Consider the following 27,904-nt stretch of genomic DNA (forward strand, 5'->3'; position numbering starts at 1 on the left):
CTTCTCCCACAGAATTCCCAGTCACTGAATTTTACATGAATGTATAAAGATGTCCTCAGCCAGTCAAAAGGTATTTACTGAGTGTCTGCTCTGCATAGGGCACGGTGGAAGTGTTGAGGGAGTTGCCACCTGGCATGAAACAAAGTTACAACTCTCACTCATTTCATCCATGTCACTATAGGCCCTACCTAATATCTAGGTGTTAAGAGGAGAAGACGTGACTGAGCAGTTAGATAGGAAAGAAAGGCGCCATATTGAAGAATGGTCAGGATGCAGATGTCTGGAGTGGGGGAGGGTGTCCCAGTGCAGCAAAGTCAAGGCAGCTTGTGGCAACCGGATAGGAAGACTCACAAGTCAGGCTGAGGACACAAGCCTCTGGGCTGCAGCATGCCTGGCTGTCATTCAGCATACATGTAGGGAGTTGGCTGCTACATTTCAGGCACCGTTTTAGGCACTTGTTGACTGTGGGAATCTGCGGGAAGACTTTTGACTGTTCAGTTTTGTCCCTGAAGTAAAAGACGAGGTCATCAGCTGGGAATAGGGATCGAGGCTGTTTGATTTTGAATAGGTAATATTTGTATACAGTATTAAATACAAACAGTGTGAGGAGGCAGAGGAAATCTCTCTATTTTGCCTCTGTCCACCAGCACTCTAGTTCCCCTCTGCAGAGACAACCAGACTCCCCAGTCAGGAAGGACTCCAAGCAGCAGGCTGCCAAAAAGGAAGCATGAAGTTGATTAAGAAAAAATAATTGTTGGGGTACCTAATGTTTTTATCCTGGACCAGCAGCTGACTTTTTGCCCAGAGCAATAATTAAGAGAGTGTTGAAACCTGTCCCTATCTTAATCTTCACAGGATTTTACTTTTTTCACAGATTACTATCATATCTTTACTCTGCTTCCTTATCATCTTAACAATATTTTGCAGGACAACTTCACCCAATACCTATTACCTTTATGGTTACCCCAGGTCAGTTTCTCTGAGGAGGCCTGGAGCTGAGCTGCTTCTGGGCATAGCCCCTTCTGAGTTGTGTGCAGGAAGCCCAAGGAGTTTGTGAGAATGGCTCAAGCACAAATTCCCCCTAGTGGTTCCCAGAACATGCTGTAGGACCAGAAGAAAGTTGGGAACCCCCCAACATACACTCATACCTTATACTTCTATCTTGTCCTTATTAAAGAACGTATAGGGAAGTACCTGGAAAAAAATATAGGAGAAAGCTGTCAGTTGAAATAAAATGCCATGTACCCCTCTCTGCAACTAACAACTTAAAAAAAGAAAATCTATATACCTTTATGGTGCCTGATGGGCATCATAACAGATGTTCTACAGATAAAAAAGGACTCCTGGATGGTTTAAACAGGAAGGGATTAAGAAGATTATTGAAAATGCTAGAGGTAAGGCTCTAGGCCAGATGTTCTTGAACTTCTGTGACTGAAACTCATAGCTAGAAATACCTTTTACATTGTGACTCAGAATACACATACATAAATGTATGTACACGCACACATGCAAAACTAAACTACAAGTTCCCTAAAACTAATAATTTCTACCAGGGACAATGTGATTGTCCCATTAATTCTATTCTGTCTCCTTCCTTCCTTTCTTTTTTTCTTTCTTTCTTTCTTTCTTTCTTTCTTTCTTTCTTTCTCTCTCTCTCTCTCTCTTTCTTTCTCTCTCTTTCTTTCTTTCTTTCTTTCTTTCTTTCTTTCTTTCTTTTTAAACTAAATCAACTAAATATGTTTCATTTCCTATACAGGCATACCTAATTTTACTGCACTTTGGTTTCTTAAGCTTTGCAGATATTTCATTTTTCACAACCTGAAGGTTTGTGGCAACTCTGCACGGAGCAGGTTTATCGGTGCCTTTTTCCCAACTGCATTTGCTCACTTTGTGTCTCTGTGTCACATTTTGGTAATCCTCACAATACTTCAAACTTTTTCATTATTATTATATTTGTTGTGGTGATCTGTGATCAGTGGTTTTTGATGGTACTATTATAATTGTTTTGTGGTGTCACAAACCATGCCCATATAAGAGGGCAAACTTAGTGAAAGTTGTGTGGCTCTGATCTCTCCATGGGCCAGCTACTGCCCCCTCACTTTCCTTCTCTTCAGACCTCCCTATTCCCTGAGACACAACAATATTGAAGTAAGGCCAACTAACAACCCTACATTGGCCTCTAAGTGTTCAAGTGAAAGGAAGAGTCACACGTCTCTCACTTTAAATCAAAAGCTAGAAATGATTCAGCTTAGTGAGAAAGGCATGTCAAAAGCCGAGACAGGCCAAAAGCTAGGCCTCTGGCACCAAACACGTAGCTATTGTGAACACTAAGGAAAAGTTCTTGAAGGAAATTAAAAGTGCTACTCCAGTGAACACAAGAATGATAACAGAAACGGCCTTATTGCTGACACAGAGAAAGTTTGAGTGGTCTGGATAGAAGATCAAACCAGCTACAACATTCCCTTTAGCTACAGCCTAATCCAGAGCAAGGCCCTAACTCTCCTCAAGTCTATGAAGATTGAGACAGGTAAGGAAGAAGCAGAAGAAAAGTTTGAAGCTAGCAGAGGCTGGTTCATGAGGCTGATGGAAAGAAGCCATCTTCATAACACAAAAATGGAAGGTGAAGCAGCAAGTGCTGGTGTACAAGCAGCAGCAAGTTATCCAGAAGATCTGAGATAATTCATGAAGGTGGCTACACTAAACAACAGATTTTCAATGCATAGGAAACACCCTTCTACTGGAAGAAGATGCCATCCAGCTTTCATAGCTAGAGTGAAGTCAATGCCTGGCTTCAGAGCATCAAAGGACAGGCTGATTCTCTTGTTAGGGGCTAATGCAGCTGGTGACTTGAAGTTGAAACCAATGTTCATTGACCATTTCAAAGATCCTAGGGCCCTTAAGAACTATGCTGAATCTACTCTATCTCTGCTCTGTAAATGGAACAACAAATCCTGGATGACAACACATCTGAATATTTTAAGCCCACTATTGAGAACTTCTGCTCAGAAAAAAAGGGTTTCTTTCAAAATATTACTACTCATTGACAATACACCTGGTCACCTGAGAGCTCTGATGGAGAGGTACCATGAGATTAATGTTGTTTTCAAGTCTGCTGACACATCCTTTCTATAGCCCATCGAGAAGATTTAGACTTTCAAATCTTGTTATTTAAGAAATACATTTCATAAGGCTATGGTTTCCATGGATAGTGATTCCTCTGATGGATCTGGGCAGAATAAATTTAAATCCTTCTGGAAAGGATTCACCATTCTACAAGCTATTAAGAACATTTGTGATCCGTGGGAAGAGTTCAAAATATCAACATCAAGAGGAGTTTGGAAGATGTTGATTTCAACCTTTCTGGATGACTCTAAAGGGTCTAAGACTTCAGTAGAGGAAGTAACTGCCGATGTGGTGAAAACAGCAAAAGAACTAGAATTGGAAGTGAAATTTGAAGATGGGACTGAATTGCTACAATCTCATGAGAAACCCTGAACAGATGAGGAGCTGCTTCTTAGGGATGAGCAAAGGAAGTGGTTTCTTGAGATGGAAACTACTCCTGGTAAAGATGCTATGAAGATTGTAGAAATGACAACGAAGCATTTAGAATATTACATAAAATTAGTTGATAAAAAAATAGCATCAGGGTTTGAGAGGAGTGATTTCTATTCTGAAAGAAGTTCTCCCGTGGGTAAAATGCTATCAAACAGCATCACTTGCTACAGAGAAATTGTTTGTAAAAGGGAGTCCATTGATGTGGCAAATTTCATTGTTACCTTCTTTTAAGAAATTGTCACAGCCACCCCAACTTTCAGCAACCACCACCCTGATCAGTCAGCAGCCAGCAAGGTGAAGGCGAGACCCTCCACCAGCAAAAAGATCATGACTTGCTGAAAGCTCAGATCGTGGTAGCATTTTTGGCAATAAAGTATTTTTTAATTAAAGTACTTTTTAAACTACCTTAACAGACTACAATATAGTGTAAACATCCCTTTTATATGGGTGGGGACACCAAAAAGTGCATTTGACTCACTTTATTGTGATATTCCAATATTCAGTTTATTGCAGTTATCTGGAACAGAACCTACAAGATCTCCGAGGCATGCCTACCATTTGAAAAACATTGCTCTAGGCTCCTATCTCCCAGGCACAACTCCCAGACCCTGGAACAACTGCCTCTGCCCCAGGGAAGGAAGCCTATTTGCACTGGCGCAGAAGCCGCCAAATTGGGAGACCCCCATCGGGTCAGGAATTCAGAGCCCAGCTGCCGACTCCAGAGCCAGGTGGTCTCCACCACAAACCTGCACGTCTCACCTCCAAATTAAAGTCCCACTGGAGTTTTTCTCATTGGTGGAAGCATAGCTGTAAGGGACTAAGAAATGTACTTTTTAGCTTTCTAGCCTCAGCAAGCAGTGAGGGTTTTTAAATGAGAATGGGTAAGATGCTGTTGAGCAAGCCAATCCCTCTGTGAGGTTGAGGGCGCTCATTCTATCGTTCAGACATCTCTAGACCTCCATGCCACCTGTTTCCTAGTCTTTACAGCACGAAATCGTAAGCCCAGGATATTCCTGCGGTCCCTGCAATCGTGGGAATCCAAGACCTCTGACTATGACTCCACTCTCACCTGAGATACACTGAGCATGCTGAGGTAGTTTCTTAGAGAATTTTAACCCCTTTGACTCTAGAAATGCTCACTAATGAGCACCCAGTGCTCATCATACACATGCGCTTGTGTGTCTGTGTTTTGAGGACAAAAATGTATAGGATTGAATTTTACATTTAACTTGAAAATAATGGCATCACATCAACTTGGCCTTTCAAAGAGCCACATTCTACACTCACAAATCATTTGGGAAACACTTATCAACCACCATTCTGTGTCAAGTATTGTTATAGATGCTGCAATTCACAGTTAATTAACCAGTGATCTCTGCCCTCAAGGAACTTACAGTCTGATGGGGTGATAAACACATAAATCACATTAATAATAGTGTGTGACAAAGGTTAGGACATGCTCCATCATGGGCTGCTAAGGGAACGCAGAGAGGAAGACTTGAGTGAGACTGTGGAATCACAGAGGGATTTGGAGGCAGTGACCCTTTCACTGAGTTTTGAAGGACAAGCAGTCATTACCAGGTGAAGAAGCAGAAGAAGGACATGCCAGGGAGGAAAAAGAGCCAGCACAGCAGCCCAGGTGCCTGAAACAGGGTGACGAGCCTGAGGGACTGGGGACTGTTCCACATGATTGAACACAAGTCCTACAAGGAGATGTGGCAAATGAAGCCATAGGAGTAGGCAAGTAGACCCTGCCCATGCCCGCTCTGCTAAAGAAATAGCCCAAATATGATAATAATGATTTACTTGAACACTGTAGGTTTATTGTGTCTTCTTTGCCACTGTTTCATGAAATTTCTGGGGTAGAACACAAGGATTTAGTGTTTATTCCTTATGTATCAAACCTCCTGTACTAAGGTTGTTAATTACACTGGGGAGGGGTGTAGAGAAGCAGGAAGCAAGGTCATATATTATGATGCAAATACCAGATGCAAATACAAATTAACATCTGGAAATGGGTCATTTATAACAACACTATTATAGGTGAGTGAATGTTTTTTAGGGTATTTCAGGGAATACACATTTACATAGAGTTTATAAAAATACTCTTAAAAGAGTAAGTAATTGACCCATCTGTAATGGTGTCCTTGTTGTCAGTAAGGTTTCTTCATATAAATTCAGAGCTGTCACTTACAAAGAAATGCTCTGAGGCTGAACTCTTTCATAATAGCATTATAATTTTAGACTGACTTCTGAGCTCCAAACCACTTAGAAACTTTTTGCCAGCTCTGGAATAGATAGCAAGCAGGGTAATACTCATTTAATTCCTTTGCACAGTAATCTGATGGCTGAATATGAATATGCTTCAGAGATTCTTTTAGGACCAGCTAGGGAATGAAATCAATCATAGTGCATAAATTACAAGAAAAGTGCTGTTGGTATCAATTACCTAAGCTCTGTGAATGTAAGTCGTCTAATTTCCTGTTAAATCAGTAATGTTACCAATCTTACTCTATTATTCTAAATAGGACTGTAGCTGCACTTGCTAGGAGTTGAATGAGGGCAGACAAATGGGAACAGTTAATGAGTCTCACCAACTAATAACAAATTGAAGGTGTCAATAATAGTGAAACGATAACATGGCTCTCAAAGCTCCACCCTAAAGTCTGCAAAATAAGATTTAATTCTGTTACCTTTTTAATTTGCTCCCCTTTACTCTCCCTAAATCCATTTTGTACATAGCAAATGCCAGGTGAGTTCTGGTATTCCTACTGCCGCAAGTGAGTCCCTATCTTCTCCCAAAGATAATGACCCTGAGCTGGTACAGGAAGTCTTGGCTGCACATGCCCTCATAATCTACCCATCCTCACTGCTCACGGCTACATTTCACTGACTCATAATTTCCAAGTATGATCAGCATGCTAACAGGAAAGGTACAGTCACTGGGCAAAGCAGCAGCCCTAGAGAGCAGGCCAAGGCCTATCCAATGACCGCTGGTAGCTGCCACCATTGATGGCATAACAGAAATAAGGACAACCACAATAACAACAGCAGCATCAAAACCTAGAGTACAAGAACATTCGCATATCAACCCCCTGCTGTTTGGTTGCTTCCTCAGCACACTACACACTGAACTGAAGGCAGGGAGTCCAGCTTTATTTAGCATTCGGCTATTAGTTCACTTCCTATTCTCCAAAAATAATAAAATTAGTAAATGGCATATCACACTGAGTCACACTGCAAGAATCAAACTTGCTGGGAGCCAAGGTACACCTAAGGTTTGGAGAGACCTGGATTCGAGTCCAGGGGGATCACATACGATCTGGGCAAGTTGGGTCTTGCATGCTTTGCAGTCCTTCTCCTGTTATGAAACATCCTCTCAGATGGTACACTGACTACGCTATTCAGCCACCTCTCGGACAGGAAACACAACTCCGTCCTTCCACTTTCCTTGGTAAAGCCTCATCTTTGAGTCAAAGAAACCCAACTATCTAAATCACCCCCTTCTTTTTCAGTTTGCATTCTTCTGTTTGTTATCATCTTGCAAACTGTACCTACAATTCTCTAAATCCATTTGCAAGTGCCCCCTTCTTTCCAATTCCACTCACAGAACACTTGATGAAGAGGATTCCTGTAACAAGGGATAGCTATTAATAAGTCAATTGTCAAGCAGTCAGATGAACCAAATAAGTAAATGCCAAATAGATGTAAGGAAACAGTGGGGCGCTCAAGCAAAGTCAGGTTTCACAGTTTTATTTAGCCACTTGGTCAGCTCACTACTTGCCTAACAGATCCCCTCAGAAAAGAAGTTTCCTTTACTGCTACAGAAATTAAAATGTAAAAATGAATGAATGAATAAAGGAAGGAAGGAAGGAAGGAAGGAAGGAAGGAAGGAAGGAAGGAAGGGAGGAAGGGAAGGCAAAGGAAATGGCATGGTTAGAAGTCAGCCCAGGTCACCTCCAGTATAACTTGTTGTTCTGGGAGGATTTGGTAGAACTGAAGAGGATGAAGAACAAGGAAACTGGCAGGTCTCCCCGTACACATTTTTTAGGCTCATAAAAAAAAGCTACAGCAGTCCTATATGTGGCCCTGGTCCGTCCTGCACCATGACTGAAGACTATATCACAAATTAAGTTGAAATATTTAGAAAATGAGGATGCTCTACTGTATGAGGATTGGAGAGATATTGAGAGAAACAAACTGAATTTGCACATATTGAAAGTGGGTCATGAGAAATCAAGGAGCCAAAGGAAGTCACAGGACTCATTAATAGGTGACTAAAAGCAGGTCCCCCAGGCTGGAGCCCCTGCAATGCTCCACACTGCTTCCACTCTAGCCGTATCTGGATTACTTTACCGATTTTAATGTACTTAAATGTTGATTATCTATATTCAACTTCTGTGACTATAAGTGAGATTAGAAAGTTTGTATGATGGGAAACTCAATGGCGCATCATGTGATAGCACGAAAAGAAATGTACTTACGATAAAATCCTTGCTGACACAAATAACTCAGCAAGCTGGTGAGAAGGCCAGGTCTGTATACATCGTGGTGTTATTATTAGCCAAGACTCTAGCTATGTTTATATTTCTGGTCAGGAGCAAAGAAAAAAGATACTACGTTCCTAAAGAAAGATTTATGTGGTACACCGTTCTTCAGAAACTGAGTTATTTCCTGTTTCAATACAAAAATGTTTATTTTTGTGTAATCATCTTTCCAGAAACATGTCTTAGCAAGGAATATCGTTAAGACTTTCTCACATCAAAAAATGCACTGATAGAATCATCAGAGGGACAAACAAAACAAAACAGAACATCATATACTCAAAAGCCTGTACTTGCTATCAGGAATCATTGTCATTGGTGTTACTTCAGCATCTTTTTCCAGAAGGACTGTATGAGAGTTATTGAAAAGTTTCAGATGGATGGAACAGTCCTAGATTGTGGCAGCCTGGGTCAGAGTCTGAAGGCTGAATGGACTGCTGCTTGGATCGACAAGGGAAGGGAAAGAAGGTGCAGTGGCGGGAAGGAGGACAGCCTGGCCACCCTGAATGGCTTTACTGCTAGAAATTCAGCCAGCTTTGCAGGGACGCTGCGTGGCCTGCCGCGGGCCTTCCCCATGCAAGCCACCCATACAAACATAGATTTCTAGAGAATAGCAACGCTAACAATTCACATTAATCCTGTGCTCGCCACACGCCAAACCCCATGCCCTGCACTTCCTCTCCGCAAGAACTCTGACACGGACTAAGGGGAAAGAGACAGAGGCTAGGGAAAGGGCGCTCACATTTCATTGGCCCACGCTCAGTCACGTGGTCACACCTAACCGCAAAGGTGGCTGGGAAATCCTCTAGTGTGACCCGTGAAGATGCGGAGAGCCTGGATACTGTGGAACATTAGTAGCTTTTGCCTCGGGAACGGGAATTTTCACCGGACTCACTATTGAATGCCTTCTTTCTCTGCCTCCCAGCAATTACTTTTAAAAGCAGTTTTAAGGAACAGTAGATACAGAAGATTTCCTGAAGGACATGTCATCTACTGATTTCTAAACAGTGCGGTGTGTATTTAGATCCATTATTTGTTCTTACATGCGATATCCTGGAAACACGTTTTCTGATTTACCTTAGTTAGTTCTGTACGGCTTGAGCTGAGGAATATAGTGAGAAGCAGCTGCATGGAAGTCACTGTTATATCCACCCAGAGGATGTTATTAAGGGGGAAAATTTCTCTCTGGTCTTAGTGTGAGTAAAAGCCATGCCTCTCTTGAATTGATTTTTTAAATCTTATGAATATTCAGAATCTTAAAATAGCTCGTCTGTCCCACTTTGCTAAGGCAACTAAGAAACTCAGAGCCAAAGTTGACACCCTTCTCCAGACACTGAACAAAGACTTTATAATATTTATTTTTGTGTATAAATTTTATCTGTCTTTCATCATTTTCCTATCAAAAACAGAACAACTTTCCCTTTACGCTAATTGTTCCTCTTACTTATTTTCTGTTCGTATTTTACGTAGAGAGAGGGAAACTTGTGCTGCAAGATGGGTAAAGCAACATGAATTTGGCCATATTTGCAATCTGGAATCTAGCTAAATCCAACTTAGCAATGGGAGCTATTCAGAAAGACAAATGTGATAGATACTCCCCAGCTGTCATGCTGCCTTAACGCACAGGAAACTCTGTGAGCAGCTGACCCTCCAAGCTGATCTCAGGCCCATGGCATTCTTGGTGGTATCCCCACAACACCTCAGAGGTGAAAAGTCCCGGATGTAGAATGTGTGACAAAACTGCTCTTAGTTAGAGCCTTTGCTCAGTGAGGAGTTGTGAAAACATAGGACCTATGGAATAGCTTAAGAATTACCCATGTGCCCACACTGCAAATCTACTGGGGCCGACTAGCTGAGTGACCTTGAGCAAGACACAACCTCTCTGGGTTTCTCATGTCTTTATCTGTAAAATAAAAGGCATTGGACCATTGGACTAGATAATCTCTAAAGCCTCCTGCGGCACAATAAACCTGTGATGAATTCTTTATACACATTAAAAGAATTATCATCTCAACACTTTCCACAAGCATTTTAGAAATCAATGACTATGTCTAGAAAAAAAGGGCCAGTGAGAAACCTACAAATGGGAAAGCAGGCCAGTAGTAAAGGTAAGCTTAGAAACCACCATGGTAAAATGTAGCCACTTATCTTTGTGCACACCAGGTCGCAGCTCCATTATACAGACATAAAGGTCGTGTAGACAAGATGAGTTGGAATTTGGCTGGGGCACCTGGACAGTTAATCCATCTCTTGGCTTCAGGAATCTGATACTACTCTAAGAACACTGTTGTAGAATTTCCAGGGCATGCTGGACATGGGAATCAGCTTGCTCCATTGGTGGGCTACAGAAGGGCTCATGTCAACCCAGCATATCTCCCAGAACCACCCCAGTTTCCGGATTGCCCAAGTAAACATGAACAAAGTAAAGCATCTCTCAACTGTAATCCAAGAGAACTGTGAGTCCCCCACACTGCTTACAGTTCAGGACCTTGTGTTTAAAAGGCATTTTATGGTGAAACAAGGGATTAGCTAATCTTCTGGGCTAACGAAGGGCCAACTACAAATGTTTCCTGTGTGTATTGTGAAACCCTGAGATGACAGAGAAGTTCCGCATTGCTCTCTGAATTTCCCCTCCCCCATGACTTCCATTGGTCACACAAGCTATTATCTGAGACAAGCTGGCCAAAGCATGATGTTGTAATTTTTCTTGGTTCATACTTCTCAATTAAATCTGCTTAGGAAAAGAAAAGACTTAAAAATTTTTTTAATCTTCTCTTGAATCACGCAAGACTTTTCTTATTTTTCCTCATCTATTGTCTAGTCTTATTCTTTGTTAACAAATCCGTTCTTTGGATACTTACTCAAGGGCCAAAAATAAAAGAAAAAGAAAAAAAAACACTTAGAAACTGGGCACTTAAGCAATTAAAACTCAGACACTTATGGTTTGATACAAATGCACTGACAGCACAGCCCCTGAAATTTCACATATGCAGCCAACACCAACGATCCACTTTGATGAATAAATGTTAATACTATTTTCTTTGACTCATACTGTATGCATTTAATACTCTCTTTGGCCTCACTTACAAGAGAGTTTCTTTCTTTCTTTCTTTCTTTTTTAAGGGTAAAGGCGTGGGAATTTCCCAACCACATTGTTCCACTTCATATCTTCTTTCTCTTCTGATTTTATTTTCACTGCAGACCAGAGTGAAGGCAAGCGTGTTCTGTTTGGTAGCTATCATGACGACTATATCAAGGCACACATCTGTAACCTGTAGGACTCTCACATTTATACATTACTGGCAAGCAAGAGCAGAGCCCTAAAACATCTACCCTCTTATAGCTATGTTTTATTATTATGGAAACACAAGTATAAGATTTCTGACATAATAGAGTGGGTGACTTACCTTTGTAAAGTAAAGGGGGAAAATATGAGTATGCATTTGTGTTTGTTTATATTTGTATAAAAATATTAGAAAGACACACAAAAACTATTAAATTGTTTCCTAAAAAAAAAAAAGAATAAATGACTGTCTTCCAATAATAACTTGCTGATTTTGTCTGACCTCTTTCTTTATTTTTTCAATAATAAATCTATTGTCATGCACTTAATCAAAGAAGGCTGAACCACCCCAAAACTCAGGCTGAAAATACACTCACCCTCCCCAACAGCATGAGGTCGTTTCATTAATGTTTCATCAATGGTTGTTTCATTTCAAAATTCCAAAATGATACTGAACAGGAATAATATTTTAAATGTTACCACCCTGCCAGCTGAGAAATCTCAATGTACATTGTTATTTCACTGACAGCACACAGAAAAGCAAACATGGCGTTTCAAAACTGAACAAGTTAAAGCTTTGTAAGAGAAGTCTGTAGCCACAGCTTCCTGAGTCCTGTTTACATATCTCATTTGTTAAACCAGATTCCTCCTAGAACTCATCTCACCAAAGTTTGTGTTTGATTTCACTCTAGTCTGCATCTTTGTGAAAACACTTGAGTGGCCAAGAGGCAGAAGGGCTGAGCTTGTTAAAACATGCATCGAATCAGCAATTCCTGCCCCACAGCTGCCTGGGAATGGAATAGTTAACTGAGCTCTCTGCAGACCCCCAAGACTAAAGGTTTTAAGAGGCAAGGTTTCAGTAGAAATGTTTAGAAGCTGCATACCACACAGCTGGAAATGAAGGCTGAGCTATTTTCTGGGGAATTTGAATTATGTGTACAGCCAATCAGGAACAATAAATGGATTTGTGTCCAGTGATAATAATTCCCCATAGTTACAGATAGATTTACAGTTGATACAGCATTTCCTAGACATTCTCTCTCACTGAGCCTCAAAACAGTTCTGTGCAGCAAACAGGGCTGCAACTTTCATGCTGTTTTAGAGCTAAGAGCTCCAAGGCTTGGGAGATGAAATGGTTTGCCCCTTTGAACCAGATACGAGTGGCAAGCTGGGACTCCCACTTAGGTTTTCTGAGGATACTTTCCACTGAGCAGGCTGCCTCGGGCCCTCAAATTGAGGCGCCAGATTAAGGAATTTGCCCACTTAGCCAACTTTCCATCGGACAAACGTGAGCATTCTATTCATCTAATATTGAACTTCTATAAGGCTATTTGCATTGTACTGAAACACAAAAGACACATCCCCATCGTTAAGTAACTTGCAACAGTGATGGCACTTTAGGTCTCCTTCCCCCTCCTGCCTGTGTTCTCTTTTCATTTTTTTTCACAGCTTGTGTAACTCAGTCTGCATTAGCAATTAGAGGAAGCTCGAAACCAGATAGTATATGGTAACCAAGTATGGTACCATACCAAGTATGGTATGGAGGGGGGAATCCAGCCCCTATTTCTAGGCTTTTGTGGGGAAGACCCAACGATAGGATCAGTCATGCCACTGTTTCTCTACAGCGTCGTTTTATTTTCCTGAAAACATTTGTCCTTGCTACAAGTGGATTAGAGGTTAGAATGCAGGATTGGCAGGCAGGATCTGTGGTTTCTATTATTAGCCCCACCACAGTTGTATCACACAAGGGTGAGCCCTAAGCAGTGTGGTTTATTGGAGAGACAACTTGATTGGGAGACGGTGCTGGCCTTCCTGTGAATGAGAAAGGTTAGTGCCATAGCCAAGTGCCAGAGCACGGTGAGGGTCTAGGGGACAGGGTCACGGAGGAATTGCAAAGAAATCCTAATAGGCCTCTCTCCCCCACTTTCTATGGTGGGAACAGAAGCCTCTCTTTTAGGAAGGCGTGCTCAAGGAAGAGGGAAGGACCCTGAGAATTGCCTTCCCAATATGCTTCAGGGTCTATGCACAAACCTATAGGTTTTTACTAGTGAGTGAGTGAGTGAGTGAGTGTGTGTGTGTGTGTGTGTGTGTAGCAGGCCAAAAGAATGCTATAGATGTTTGGAGAAGGAGGGATGAAGGTGGTGATGGTATGTTCTCAGATGATTGCTGGTATTTCCTTGACTATAGATATCATAATTCAAGCTGGATCAAAGAATTCAGGTAGAGAAGGGGAGAAAAAGAGTCTTGTGTGTCCTCAATTCTGAGAGATATCTATAATAGCCATCAGAGCGGAGAAAGATGAATTGAATCAAATATGTTCAAAACACATTGTGTCAGCCCTGCATTGCGTCAGACAACATGGCCCCAAGACCTCTCCACACTGCTGAGAACACCTGTGGGCACATATGCTCAGTCCTAATCCAAAGCCCCAGGACCTCATATTACCCTAGGCAGGAGAGACAAACAACCTTGGCCCTGGATTCTGACTCTCGGCATCTATGACTTACTTTTCTGACCTCAACCCATCTTCATTTGATAACTGTGATTTTTGCCTTTTCCATCGATGAAGCTCTGGGTGACTACTTTACCTGTTAACTCAGCCCTTCTGGGAATGCCTGCGATGAACTCAAATTAATCCACTCATCCAGTCAAGAAATATCTATATGCATGCTTATTATGTGCCAAACACTGTGCTAAGCCTGAGGATAAAGGAGCAATGATAAAACAAGACAAAAATGCATGGTGTTTGCCAAAGGGGAAGCAGGACCAAAAAATAAAATAAAATCACACAAAGAGGCATATAATTACAACTGGTGGTAAATGCTGGGAAAGCAAAAGTCAGGGTGTTCTAAGAGCCTACAGCCTCAGTCAGGAGGCAGAGGACCCGAGATCTGAAGATAAATACTCCAGATGGCAGGGCACCAGAGTGGCTCAGTTGGTTAAGCAACTGACTTCGGCTCAGGTCATGATCTCACGTTCATGAGTTCAAGCCCCATGTTAGGCACTGTGCTGACAGCTCAGACCCTGGACCCTGCTTCGGATTCTGTCTCCCTATCTCGCTGTCTCTCCCCTGCTCATGCTCTGTCTCTCTCAAAAATAAAATACTCCAGATGCCAACTGCCTGGCTTCCTGGACATTTTCATATTGCCCACCCTTGATGTCTCCATTCCTGGGTTCTTCCCACTTCTGAGGAATTCTTGCTCTAGAACTGGACCTCTTCCTAAAACATGTGGTGGGCCACCTCCCCCCAAATGCTGCCCCATAACTGCTACACCCCACTCAGCTCCACTGGACCACAATGACCTCATCAGGACTTAGTTATAAGATTCTGACACTTGGGCTCTTGGCAATGGCCCTAATATATGGGAACATTTCCTTCTTTTTCAAAGATAAATTTTAAAAGCAAAACTAGGGGCGCCTGGGTGGCGCAGTCGGTTAAGCGTCCGACTTCAGCCAGGCCACAATCTCACGGTCCGTGAGTTCGAGCCCCGCGTCAGGCTCTGGGCTGATGGCTCAGAGCCTGGAGCCTGTTTCCGATTCTGTGTCTCCCTCTCTCTCTACCCCTCCCCCGTTCATGCTCTGTCTCTCTCTGTCCCAAAAAATAAATAAACGTTGAAAAAAAAATTTTTTAAAGCAAAACTAGTCCTATATTTGTGGAAATGGAACATATCTGTCCATGGAAAGGAGAATCCTGAGGCAGCACAGACTTGGTGCTTAGTAGGTCCTTCCTCTCTAATCCCCCTTTAAGATGGCATGGGTGCTATGGACTGAATGTTTGTGTTCCTCCCAAGTTCACATGTTGAAGCCCTAACTCCCCAGTGTGATGGGTATTTGGAGATGCACCTTGGGAATTAATTAGGTTTATGTGAGGTCATGAGGGTGGAGCTCTCATAATGGTGTTGGTGCTCTTATAAGAGGAAGAGACCAGACCAGAGCATCTGTCTCTTTCTGTCCCTCCCCCCAGCACCCTTCCCCACCATGTGAGGACACAGTGAGAAGGCTTCTGTCTGCAAATCAGGAAGTGGGCCCTCACCAGACACTGAATCTGGTAGCACCTTAATCTTGGATTTTCCAGTCTCCAGAACTGTGAGAAATTAATGCCCGTTGTGTAAGCCACCCAGTCTATGGCACTTTGTTATGGCAGCCTGAGCTGACTAACACAAGGGGACACTCAGAAGACACTGTTGTAAGGATCACAAAACCTGGTCCCCAGCTTGACCACTTTGTCACCTGTGTCACTGCCAAGAGGTCACTGAAGAGGTTTGATTCGCTTAGGTTTGAGGTGAGGCTCAGCTGTGGGGTAATAGTGTCTGTTGAGCATATTTGTTGATTCTTTTTTGAAAGCTGAAAGTTTAGTGTTTTATTTTTTAGGCTGTTATCAAAAAGTTGTTTCTCTGTCAAAGCTACCACTTCTAGATGCCATGTACACTTTGTAAATTACCTGTGACAGCCCAGCATCTTGCCACTCTAAGTCATCTGCTCTGGTTCTTGAATAACAAGCAAAGGAACCAGCTAGGAAAGAGTCAGGGCTAAATATGGCAGGGAGTGGGTATAGAAAGGAAGAGAGCCTGAGAATATGTGACTGTGTTTGTAGCTGTGAATACATTTTTTTCTGGATTTTCCTTGTTTGTATTAATAACATTGTATTCAACTGAAATTAGTGTTTAGTGAATGATAATCACGGGTCAACTGCTTGGGTAATTTCTCGAGATGAAATGATAAGCAAGGTTGCCATGGTCTCAGCTTTCAAAGAGCACAGAAGCTTTCAGGGATAATACAGTGAAGCGTACAAATAAGATAGGTATGTTCAGTCTTAAAGGCAGAATCCAAGAGGGGCACCCAACTCAGATATGGGAAATAGAGAAGGGCCAAGCCCAGAAGAAGGGGCATCTCTGTGGGGGCTCTTGCTACCTAGTTGTTTTAATGGTAGTTGAATGATAGGAGGTTGATAGGCCATAATTTGCTCAAATACACTCCGATTGTGGAAAATTTAGGTTCCTCTCTCCCTCTTCCTCTTTCTCTCTCTCTCTCCTCTATTATAAAAAATAATGTTATTAATTAATCCTAGCAAGTCATGTATCACTATATTGACCTCATTTTTTGCCTATCAAATGAGTGGTGCTCACACTGGTGTAGTTTATCTAGGAGGAGAGCTCTCCCATCTCTAAAATAACATGAAATGCAACTTCATGTAGGTGATTTCACTTTGCAGATTGTAGACAGGCAAAAACATACATCTCTGGACCACTTCTTATACATAGGTATTTTTTTTCTTCCAGTAATCATCATATATACAAGGAGACCAAATTCATTATAGATTCCATTTATGTAAAGCACAATTATGGTAGTATATTTTCATATGGTTTTATGAAAAAAATTATATAATGCATTCTAAGATCAAATATAAATGATTTTGGATTAGCTGCATTTTTAAAAGTATCTTTGCCATTGTTCACTGAGTAGAAATGGTTTGGGTATTATCTGTGGTTTGTGTTATCTGTGCTTTTTCTCCACTGGGACATCTAGTAATTGAAAGTTTGCACAGACTTTATGACTATGTTTTTGAATTGATCAAATCATCTTACAGTTGCTTTATAAAGCTTAATTAATGCTTCTTAAATGCTTTAAGATCTTATTAAAGGCATAGAAAGTTTTATTCTGAATTCAAAAATATTAGACTTTCACATTTTATCTACAAAGAATATGAGATTTCTTTTATGTCAAAATCTGCTAAAGCAAAGTAGGAAAGGAAAGAATTGAGGAGATGATCCTGTCCAAAATAAAACATAAATGATGACATTTTCACTCTGCTCCTTTGTGCAATGCATTGTCTAGGAGAATCATTCCTATCTTCAAAGCTCCTGTAATTTACATCTTAGAATTCATAATGCCTGGGCTCACTGTGTGCCATGCTTACCAAAAGATGACCTCCAACATTCAATCAGAGAAGTTTCCTATGCAATTTACTCAAAGCCTGTAAGCATAAAGGGGGAAAAAAAAGTATGCTAAAATACTCTTCCTGAATCCTTATGTACAGTTTCCACTTGTATGATAAATGTGAAGTACAGAGATTCCAATTTCTTTGTTAATAATAGTCTCTTTAAACCAATGAGATGCATATTCTTCAACAATAAATTAAATTGGCTGGATTTGATTATCAATTACGAAGAAGAAACTAATTTTTTAAATTATTTGAAAAATAGACCATTCTTCTACCTGGAATGGCTAAAAATCATAATAATAACAATTCCCTTTATTCTTTCTATTCAGGATAAAGGTCTTTGTTGAAATGCTAGGCAACTATTTTGTTTTTGTCATATTCTTCTTTTATACGTAAGGCATTCAACAGAATAACTGTTTAAAGAAATGACAAGAACATAATCTTTTGTAAAAAAAAAATCCTAGCTCATAACCATTTTGCTATGTAGATGTGTATGTAGTAAGGGCTTTTAAAAAGTTAATTAAAAACTGAATTGCTAAAAGGGATTCAAAATCATGATGGTGATTCAGGAATATTAAATGGGAACATCCTCAAGAAAGAAAACAATTAGTACCCAAAGGATCTTCACAGATCAAACTGTTTCTTTATTTAAAATACCATCCCCCCACCACTCACCAACACCCCCAATATCCTCTCCAAGGCCCATCTAAGATGTCCCTTTGGCTCCATAATTTTTTTTTCAAACCTAAACAGTTAGTCACTCCCTTCTGAGAGCCAGGCCATAGACTGAGATACCAAGACCAATAGGGAACAGTCTCTGTTCTGCTCTTGAAATGGAGAAGGAAACCATAATTAGACAGATTACAGCTGAACAAAGAAAGTGTCATTAGAACAATATGATCAAGTAGGCTCTAGGCAAAAACAGGAACATATATTTATAAATCTTGATGTTTCCACAACCTCTCTCCATACTTCTACTGTATCTGTTTATTTGTATTCAGGCCAACGTGAAAAATACGTGTTTAGTTTCCTCTATGCACCAGGCACACCGAGGATCACCCTGGTTCTCATCCAAAGGTAACCCTTGCTGTTATGTATGCAGAGACCAGCACAGGCCCAACAAACATATAGTAGGAGCTTGATGAATTCTTATTGAATAAACCACAAATAACGAATTACTGACAAACAGGAGGGGCATTGAAAAGTGGAATGCAAAACCAAATTTGTTTGGATTTAACTGGCATGGCTCAGGAAGTTGATGCACACCTGGATGCAAGGAACATGTCTTTTGGTCTTTCTCAATACTGTCCCTATAACTTAGCAGTCACTTGGGAAAATGTGACTTTTTAAAGCTCCTTAATCGTGGTAACAATTGCAGAAAATCAAAGCAAAATGAAAGAACCAGGAAAGAGTTTGTAGGAGTTACTGCTCTCAGAGATTTGCCTGAAAAATGAGAATTTAAACATAAATTTTAATAATTTTAAGAAAATGTGTATAGCAGCCTTAACCATAAAGGTTGAAAACAAGAAACAACCCAAATACCTACCAATAGGATTATGGACAAGCAAATTGTAGTAACTTCATACCAAAATAAAAAGGAATAAGCTTCAGATGCAATGTAGCAACAGGCATGAACCTCAAATACATTGACTGAAAAATGCCAGACACAAAAAAGTACATACTGATTGATCACATCTATATAAAGTTCAAGAAAAGGCAAAAATAATCTCTTGTGATAAAATAGTGGTTGCCTGGGAGGGTAGAGGAGAAACTTACTGGCAAAGAGCAAAGGGTACTTTCTGGAATGATGGAAATGTTTTATATCTTATATTGAGTGGTGATTACATGGCTACATACAACTATCAAAATTCATTGAACCAAACCCCTAAGACCAGTGCACTGTATATAAATTGTACTACAATAATAGAAAAAAAAAATCTTAGCAACATTGCACAATGTTCTAATTATGGTTTCCTTTTCAGAATTTTTATTTAAAATGTAGTCTTAGAATCCTCACCTTTATTCTGCAGGATTTTAAACATGCTTCTTAAAATCTGTATCATTTTTGTAAATTACATCACAATAAAAACATATTCTGAGTAAAATGTTTAGTGCAGCTAAGACATGGCACTAAGCCAACTAATGATAGAGCCTTTTGCCATATCAGATTCTATTCAGAAACTAGAGGAATTTGGTTTGATATATTTCTTTTTCGTGAATTAGTTCAGATAGAAGCAGCATGTTCTCTCCTTTATAAGCACTCACATAGATTACAGGGATATCTACAGGACATTGAGTTTCTGCCCTTGGAGATGGCAAGACTTTGAATGCTGACTCATTCACACCCTCTCACTGGCCTCCCATAACCCAGCACACATATTTGTAAGGCAGTGGGTGAGGGTTAGGGATTTAATCTGTGGTGACTAGAGCTGAAGTTCTAGCTCACTAAGTGTATTTCACTGTATGGAAATGAGAGCCCTGACCTTGGCCTCATTAGCACTCTCTTCCAAACAGCTAAGTGAATCAGCCGCTGACACATGCCAATAATAAACTGAAAACGTATTGGGTTGACGGTGATATTAAGGTGCACATAAGGCCATTCTTTTCCCTTCAAGCCCTTGGAGATAGAAAGCAAATTCTCATGCTCTCTAATACCAAGGGTCACAGTCCTATCATCACCACTGCCCTGTTTTTCGCTTCTGTGCCCCAAAACAAATACACAAGTAGGAGGTGTGACTTTTACTCCACAAACAAACTTCATGGGACATGTCACAATACTTCATTTTGTTCCAAAATCAAAATACATCTCAGTAGAAGACTTCATCTTACTGAGCATTCCCATGTTGTACAAAAGCCCCTGGGAACTTACCTAGATCACATCACTTGAACCAAGCCCTCTTGTCTTCAACCCATACCAATCACCACCCGTGTGTCCATTGTCCAAATACTCAGAGTCCCTTCAGTTCAGAAAACATGCTGATTCTGTGAAAGTTTGGCACACAACTCTTTGCTAGAGCTGAAAGACCCAGAGCCTAACATTCAGGCTCTCCAGTTATACCACATAGCCATTCCCCTCCAAGCTCTTCCCAGGATCCGGCAAGGAATCTGGGTATGGATCTCTGCTGTGTGAAGAAGAGCCTGAAGACTACCATTCTTTCTCAGTCTTAAAAAGTCTCTTCTATTCCCCTTGTGGTAGGAATTGGAAAGGAGAAAAAGAAGAAAGAAAAACTGAACAAAAATAGGTAAATTAAGATTTCAATTATGTAAACATAGGTACATCTCCTAATCATATCTCTTATTTCAGTATACCAATCCATATAGCTGGTTTTGATTTGAAACTCTGTTGTAGATCAGCTGTGAGAACTCAGACAAGTTACCTGATTACAGAAAACCTCACTATCTTTATCTGCACAACGGGAATGCACCTTAGCCTGACTATTTTACATATCTATTATAAGAACTGAAGTAAACAGCAATGACCTTGCACCACTTACAGAGTCTGTTTTCCATTATTAATTCATGTATCTTCCATATAATTCTTAAAAGGTATGACAGTGTTGGGGTACCTGTGTCGCTTAGTCAGTTAAGGGTCCAACTTCGACTCAGGTCATGATCTCACAGTTCTTGAGTTCGAGCCCCACATCAGCCTCACTGCTGTCAGCACAGAGCCTACTTTGGATCTTCTGTCCCCCTCTCTCTGTGCCCATCCCCCACTTGTGCTTGCTCTCTTTCTCTCTCTCAAAAATAAATAAGCATTAAAAGAATTTTTTTAAAGATGTGACAGTGTTTTATCATGAGCAAAGAATGGCACAAAAGTCATACGATGTCCTTTTTAAATGAAGACCCCAGTAATCATATCTTGATATATTTTTGAAAGTTTCTTCCATGCCTGCTCCCAGCCCCCATATTATATGCTGCATAGCCCCACATTTTATTAATTGTGAAGAACTTTACTCAGATTATTTTCCCATTATCTCCCAGGCCCAATATTCTGGATCATACTGGGACATTCTCCCCAAAATGAAAGATAATTCCATATACTTCGCACCAACCATAACCAAGAGCAATTTTCACCACTTGGTGGGTCTCTGTATTTTGGAGGCAACATATAACATATTCTACTGTGCTTCTCTGACCAGTTCAGTGTTTAACCCACATGCAGCCAGAGTTCAGTGGTGAGAAAGTAAAAGAGGGCTCAACTAGTCCAGCACATAGACTGTAGGCTAATCTAGTGCTAGCTATACCGCTACATGGGACTTATGACCCAGCAGATCCAGTAGCCCTGGATGTTTCTATGGTAAATAGGAATGCTGTATGGAGCCCACAGCGAACCCCCAAAAAGATGACCATGGTGCATACCCTGAGGGTTTGAAGTAAAGTGGTGCCCTCTTTTCCAAATGACTACTCTCCTTTTGAAAAACTGTTCCTGCCTTTCTAATTGGACATTATAGAGAATGAAACTCTGGCCTGGTGACTTGAGCTGCCCATGACTGACTTGGTACTAGTAACCAGATGCATTAGGCTACACGATTAGGCACGCACAGCAACACTCCATCACCAAGTAGAGGTGGCATGTGCAATATCAGACTCAAGTGGATCTCAAAGGAACAAGAAAGCCATATGTGCTAATGGTTCAGGCTCCTATGGCACATTCCTGTACTGTTTATCTATCTTTCCTTCATCCAGTGTTAGATTTTTATGGAGATGTCCCTGTGAACAAATGATGGAGAAATGGTCTGGCTTACAGATGTTCTTTCTTCAATATGCTGGCAAACAAAGAATAGAGCTTTATAGCTACCATTAGGAGTATGCTAAAACACAAACAAACAAACAAACAACAACAAAAAGGAAAACACTAGGGCAGAAAAATATCTCAGTGGGTAGAACTTTAAGCAATATACCTCACTGTCCACTTTGACTGGACTGAGCGATGGCCCAAGATATGGATGAGCCTACATTGCTTCCTGGGTAATAACTAATGGTTTGGCTGGATCATCAGGGGTTTGGAAAGAAAGGATCAGAAGATTGTCTGCAAAGCAGTATGTAGGTGGACCTCTTGAATTGGCATAAAGCACAAAGATATTTATGTGAATTTTAATTATGTGAATGTCCACAACAGCATCTGCTGCAGACAAAGTTCTCAATAATCAGGTAGAAAAGGAGACTATCTGTCAGTTTCTTTCTCCAAAAATTCAGGTAGTTGGTCAATAGGTTCATGCACATAAAACATGGCAGCAGGAATGGAGGCTGCATTCAGACCCAACGACATGGACTTCCCATTACCAGTTGTGATCTGGTTACTACCACTACCCAGTACTCAAGTTGATAATAGCAGAAGCCAGTTCTGGCTCCTATTATGGCACCATTTGGTGGGGAAGGGGGATGATTCAGCTATCCATGATGCTGTACCCCTTCCATAATGGAAGGCCTGCAATTGTCTTCACTGGCATAGGCACTTGTTCTAAATACTGATTTGTCTTCTCTGTTTGCAATACTTCTATGAACACACCATTTGTGTTTTTTGGATTGCCTTTTCTACCCTCATGATATCCCATACAAATTGCTTCAGACTGAGCAACTCATTTCATAGCAAATAAAAAGTACAGCAATGGGTTCATGCCCATGGAACTCACTGGCCCTACCATTAACACCTAGAAGCAGCTGGCTTAAGAGAAAGGTGGCATGGCCTCCTAAGGATTCAGTCATGGCTCTAGTTGACAGAGCATCCTATGAAGTGGCATCACTTTCCTACAGGATGCAGTATACGCTTTAAACCAATGACCAATATATGGTGTTTTTCTCCCACAGTTACAATCTATGAATCTGGAAATACAGAGGTAAAAATCACCACAGTTCCTCTGTTACCCCTAATAATTCAATTACAGAATTTTTGCTTTCTATTCCCACAAATTTGTGCAATGAGCACTTGTTAGAGAGCTTAATTCCAAAAGGAAGAATGACAATTTGAATTGGCAATTAAGATAGCTATCTGGCAACTTGGGTTTCTCCATGTCACTGAACCGATGGACAAAGGAAGGAGTTACTACATGGTTGGAGTGATAGATCCTGTTGACCTCTATGACTTCCTGCACAATGCCGGCAGGGAAGACGAGGTTTAGAATTGAGAGGATTCTCTAAGGTATCTCTTAGTAATTTGTTATGTCCAAAAAATATAGAAGGTGCTAAGGGTGAGGGGTGTGGGGAGAGACTAGAAGGGAGAAGAGATTTGTTTCCTGCCTCCAACAGCTGTCAGCATCTCTCAGCACAGGTAGATGGCAAAAACCATAGCGTCTGTAGGCACCCATGACATCTATGGAGAACCCCCTCAGGGTCCCGGATGTCAGCCATGCAATGCCCTCTCAGAAGTCCCCACAGCCCCAGCACTAGCCGGAGACACCCCCTCAGAGGCCTGAGCCAGCTGAGAGATGCCCTCAGAGGTCTGAGCACACCTGCATGGCACCTTCTCAGCTTGCACAGTGCAGCCAAGTATGACTTCTTCCCACATCCCACTCTGAAGTGGCAGCTCCTCAGCTTAGCTCCCTGGTTCTGGTATCTCTGCCTTTTCCTTTCTGTTCTCCCATCTGAAGGGTGGCGACTCCTTCCAACTTACTAATTTCCGGGTCAGTGCACCACCTTTTTTTTTTCGTTTTTTCCCTTCCTTCCAGGCTAGTAATTCTTTGTATTGAATCCCCTTTGTTTAAAATACCTAGTGTGGTTTCTGTTTTCCTAACTGGACTTTGATAGATACTAGCACATATTTTATAAGTTGATTAATAAAATATCTTAAAACACATAGCCAAAATAAAAATATTCCATGTTTTTGAACATTTTTTATTATTCTGAGTTTTAAAGAATTTTAAACCTCCTCCAGAATCCAAGCTATTTCTGTCCCTGGATAGTATGAAGCTTCAGTTTCCCTTGGGGTCACATAACTATATGTCAGTCTACCAAGAGGCATTTTGCCCAGCTTCTAGTCTTCTTCCCCCAAACACAGAAACAGGATATATAGCCCCTCCTAGAGTGCTGAGAGCAGAGACAAAACACATTATTTAGATGTCAATGTCAGGAAATCAAAACAATGGCTTTTTACAAAAATTGCAGTCTCAGCATGTGCCCATTACACAGAATGTTTTCTACTTCTCGGTTCATGTGCTATAAAAACATAGTGATCCACTTCCTGTCTTTTGGAGGAGGGGTCATGTGGGTCAATCTTTAAGCTGACATGTGAACTTCCTAGTTCTATCAAATGTCATAATGAGAACGAGGATTTAAGTAGATACGTGTGCCAATGGAAGACGTTTTTTAAAAGACTGGGTCCTAAGAAAAACAATCTTTCCTGGGAACGTGACACTTATAGGCTACCTAAACATTTTGTACGAGTGAGGTAGTTTCAATATGAGACAGTGAGCAGAACAATAATGTGTTCCTCCTTTGCTTTCCATATTATTTCTGTGACCCACCTGCAGTCAGTGGCTGTACATAAGGACATGAAGTAGGTTTCTATTTGGTGAAAGAGAGGTGAGGTGAAGTGAAAGCTGAGGTGAAAGGGAGCCTCTAGAATAAAGTGAGGGCTCCCACTACCACAAGGTATTAGAATTCTTATTGTGGATAAACAATCAAGGGGTGAACTTTCTAGAAATATGCTTTTCTTTTCTTTTTTTAAATTAAAAAAAATTTAGTTTCTATCTATTTATTTTGATAGAGATTGTGTGTGAGAGCAGGGTAGGGGCAGAGAGAGAGGGAGAGAGAGAGAATCCCAAGCAGGCTCCGCACTGTCATTGCAGACTCTGAACCGTGAGATCATGACCTGAGCTGAAATCAAGAGTTGGACGCTTACCTGACTGAGCCACCTAGGTGCCCTTCCCTAGAAGTATGCTTTTCTATCTCTCATTCAGTTCATGTCACGGAGGCAGAGAAGGCAACTTGCCATTGCACTGGGAGACCAGGACTTGGGTTTAGTGTCATGCTGGCTTCTACAGATGGGCAAAAAGCACATACAAGATGATATGTTCTTTCACACTGCCATCATGGACCTCCTGTGAGCCTATTCCCACCCAATTCTTATGTTAAAGAGCTTCTGAGCTTCATCTAATTTGAGTCAGGTCACTTGTCATACCAGCTTGAATAATTGTCAGGCTATAGGAAAAAGAGTAGACAGGGGAAAAAGTTCAGCCACTTAAAAATATTTTTTTATATGCAAAAAAAAAGGAGACAATGGTATCACTCTGAATGTGAATTGCTATTTATTATAGGAATAGTCATTTTGGCTGTTGCCCTACAGATGAGATAGAAGAAGAAACCACACAGGAATATGGAGAAAGGGTTCTATTATTTCTTGGAGGGCTAGTCTTTCTAGAAGTGCTTCACCTAAATCTTCTTCTTGATCCAAACCACAGGGATATAATAAACTGACCCACTGAGAGTGGAAACTTACGACTGGAGAAAATGAAAAGAATCTTTGGAATCCAATAGAAATATCACCTCTTTCAGGGAGAACTAGTTTCTCCTTCTCTGTACTCCGATGTTCACATTGGTTGTAATTATTTGCTTACATCTGTCTCTTTGCTGGAAGGCAGGAAGCATGTCTTACTCACCTTGGTGTTTGCCCAGTATTAACCAGTGCCTGGCACAAAATGTTCAATGAGTGTTTGTACTCATGCTTGAACAAAGGAGGCATGCTTGGAAACTAGGTCTTACATTATCCTCAGTAATGAAATGCCCAGATATTCAGAATGAAACTGTTGACAGTTTGGTTTAAAACATTCTTAAAGCACATTTCCAAAAATTTCAGGATTTTAGTAATAAGATAAGGAAGGATAAAGGATCTGGAGGCCCCAGATCAAGAACATGATGAAGGAAGGGGGAAAACAGTGGGAATGATTTCCTGCTGACCTGATATAGTCCATGTCCCCAAGACCTTGCCTCTAAAAGCCGCCTTTCATCTCCCTCCTTCGGAGCCTTAGAATGTCAACTGCTAAGATAATCCCAAGTGCATGATTATATGTGTGCACACACACATATTTGCACATTTTTTTGTGCCAAATATAATGTCTCTCCTGTCAAGGAGTTAGTCTTCTGGCAGTGAAAAATATTTCTTGAAGTATCTACCAGCAAAGGAAAAAACAAAACTCCAAGAAGCAAACAGTGAGAAAAAAATGAGTTGTTGAAATCTCAAAGCAACACCCATTCAAAATGACTGACTCTTGTCTAGAAAAAAAGAAACACTCTTTTGTTTTTCTGGATATGAGGAGGGCTCTCATAGTCAGGCTGGAGGCTGCCTTCCGGCCTGTTCCCTTCAGTCTCTTGATACTAACTAGACCGGGAAACCAAGACCCCAGTGACCAGCAGGAGCCTGAAGTGCTGCCTGAACACTGGAGATCCCTCCGAATTATGTTCCCTTTTCTCAGGACAGGCATCTGCTCTAGTTGTGATATTCTTTCCAGCTTCTCCCTCAGGCATTGGAGTCCTATGCCTGTCTCAGACAGGTGATTAGAGGCTTCTGAGATGGTAACCAGGCTGCCTGACATCAAAGTACCATCCTCTCTGGATTCTCTATTCTTTCATCCTGTTGCCTGTACCTGTCAAAGATAATGAACTGAAAAAATCCAGAGAACTAGCTCACTTATGAACTGAGATTTAAAAAAAATAATTAAAAAGCCTAAACAAGATGGTGGTCAATCAAATCCAGCACTGGATTGGAAGGACACACAAATGATGAGAAATTTTATAATGGATGGCCCAGACTGCAACACCAGAAACCACTGATCAATCCTGCTGTCACTAAAAGTAGGACAAGGTTTTGTGTTTCTCCTCCTATGGTATAAAATCAAGGATACAGCACCACCTCTGAAATATTCTTGCCTAAAATTTGAACTAATTTAGTCTAAACAAGCCTCCAGGTCTAACTCCAAGTTATAGGAAATGCAGGGGAGGCTTGTCAAATATCTTACTGGAATTAAAACCCATGGCACTGGGGCACCTAGGTGGCTCAGTTGGTTAAGCATCTGACTTTGGCTCAGGTCATGATCTCAAGGTCTGTGAGTTCAAGCCCAGCATCGGTCTCTGTGCTGACAGCTCAGAGCCTGGAGCCTGCTTCGGATTCTGTGTCTCCCTCTCTCTCTGCCCCTCCCCCACTCACACTCTGTCGGTCTCTCTCAAAAATAAATAACCATTAAGGGGCGCCTGGGTGGCGCAGTCGGTTAAGCGTCCGACTTCAACCAGGTCACGATCTCGCGGTCCGTGAGTTCGAGCTCCGCGTCGGGCTCTGGGCTGATGGCTTGGAGCCTGGAGCCTGTTTCCGATTCTGTGTCTCCCTCTCTCTCTGCTCCTCCCCCGTTCATGCTCTGTCTCTCTCTGTCCCAAAAATAAATAAAAAACTTTAAAAAAAAAAAAAAAAAAAAAAAAAAAAAAAAAAAAATAAATAACCATTAAAAAAAAAACCCAGGGTTTACAGTGTTCCCAGTATAATAATGATATCAGAATAAAAATCAGGCCCTATTGAAAACAGTGTCTACCCTAAGATAATTAAGTTATATCAATTATATTTTTAAATAATGTCTATTTTACAAGTCTGCATATATA

The 27,904-nt window shown here is 41.0% G+C and overlaps 1 pseudogene; it reads left to right on the forward strand.

Moving 5' to 3' along the window:
• Positions 1 to 1,736: 1,736 nt before the first annotated feature.
• Positions 1,737 to 3,886, forward strand: LOC111562233 (annotated as a pseudogene).
• The last annotated feature ends 24,018 nt before the right edge of the window (positions 3,887 to 27,904 follow it).

This window comes from Felis catus, chromosome C2 (genome assembly GCF_018350175.1).
Source record: "Felis catus isolate Fca126 chromosome C2, F.catus_Fca126_mat1.0, whole genome shotgun sequence".
Lineage (NCBI taxonomy): Eukaryota > Metazoa > Chordata > Mammalia > Carnivora > Felidae > Felis > Felis catus.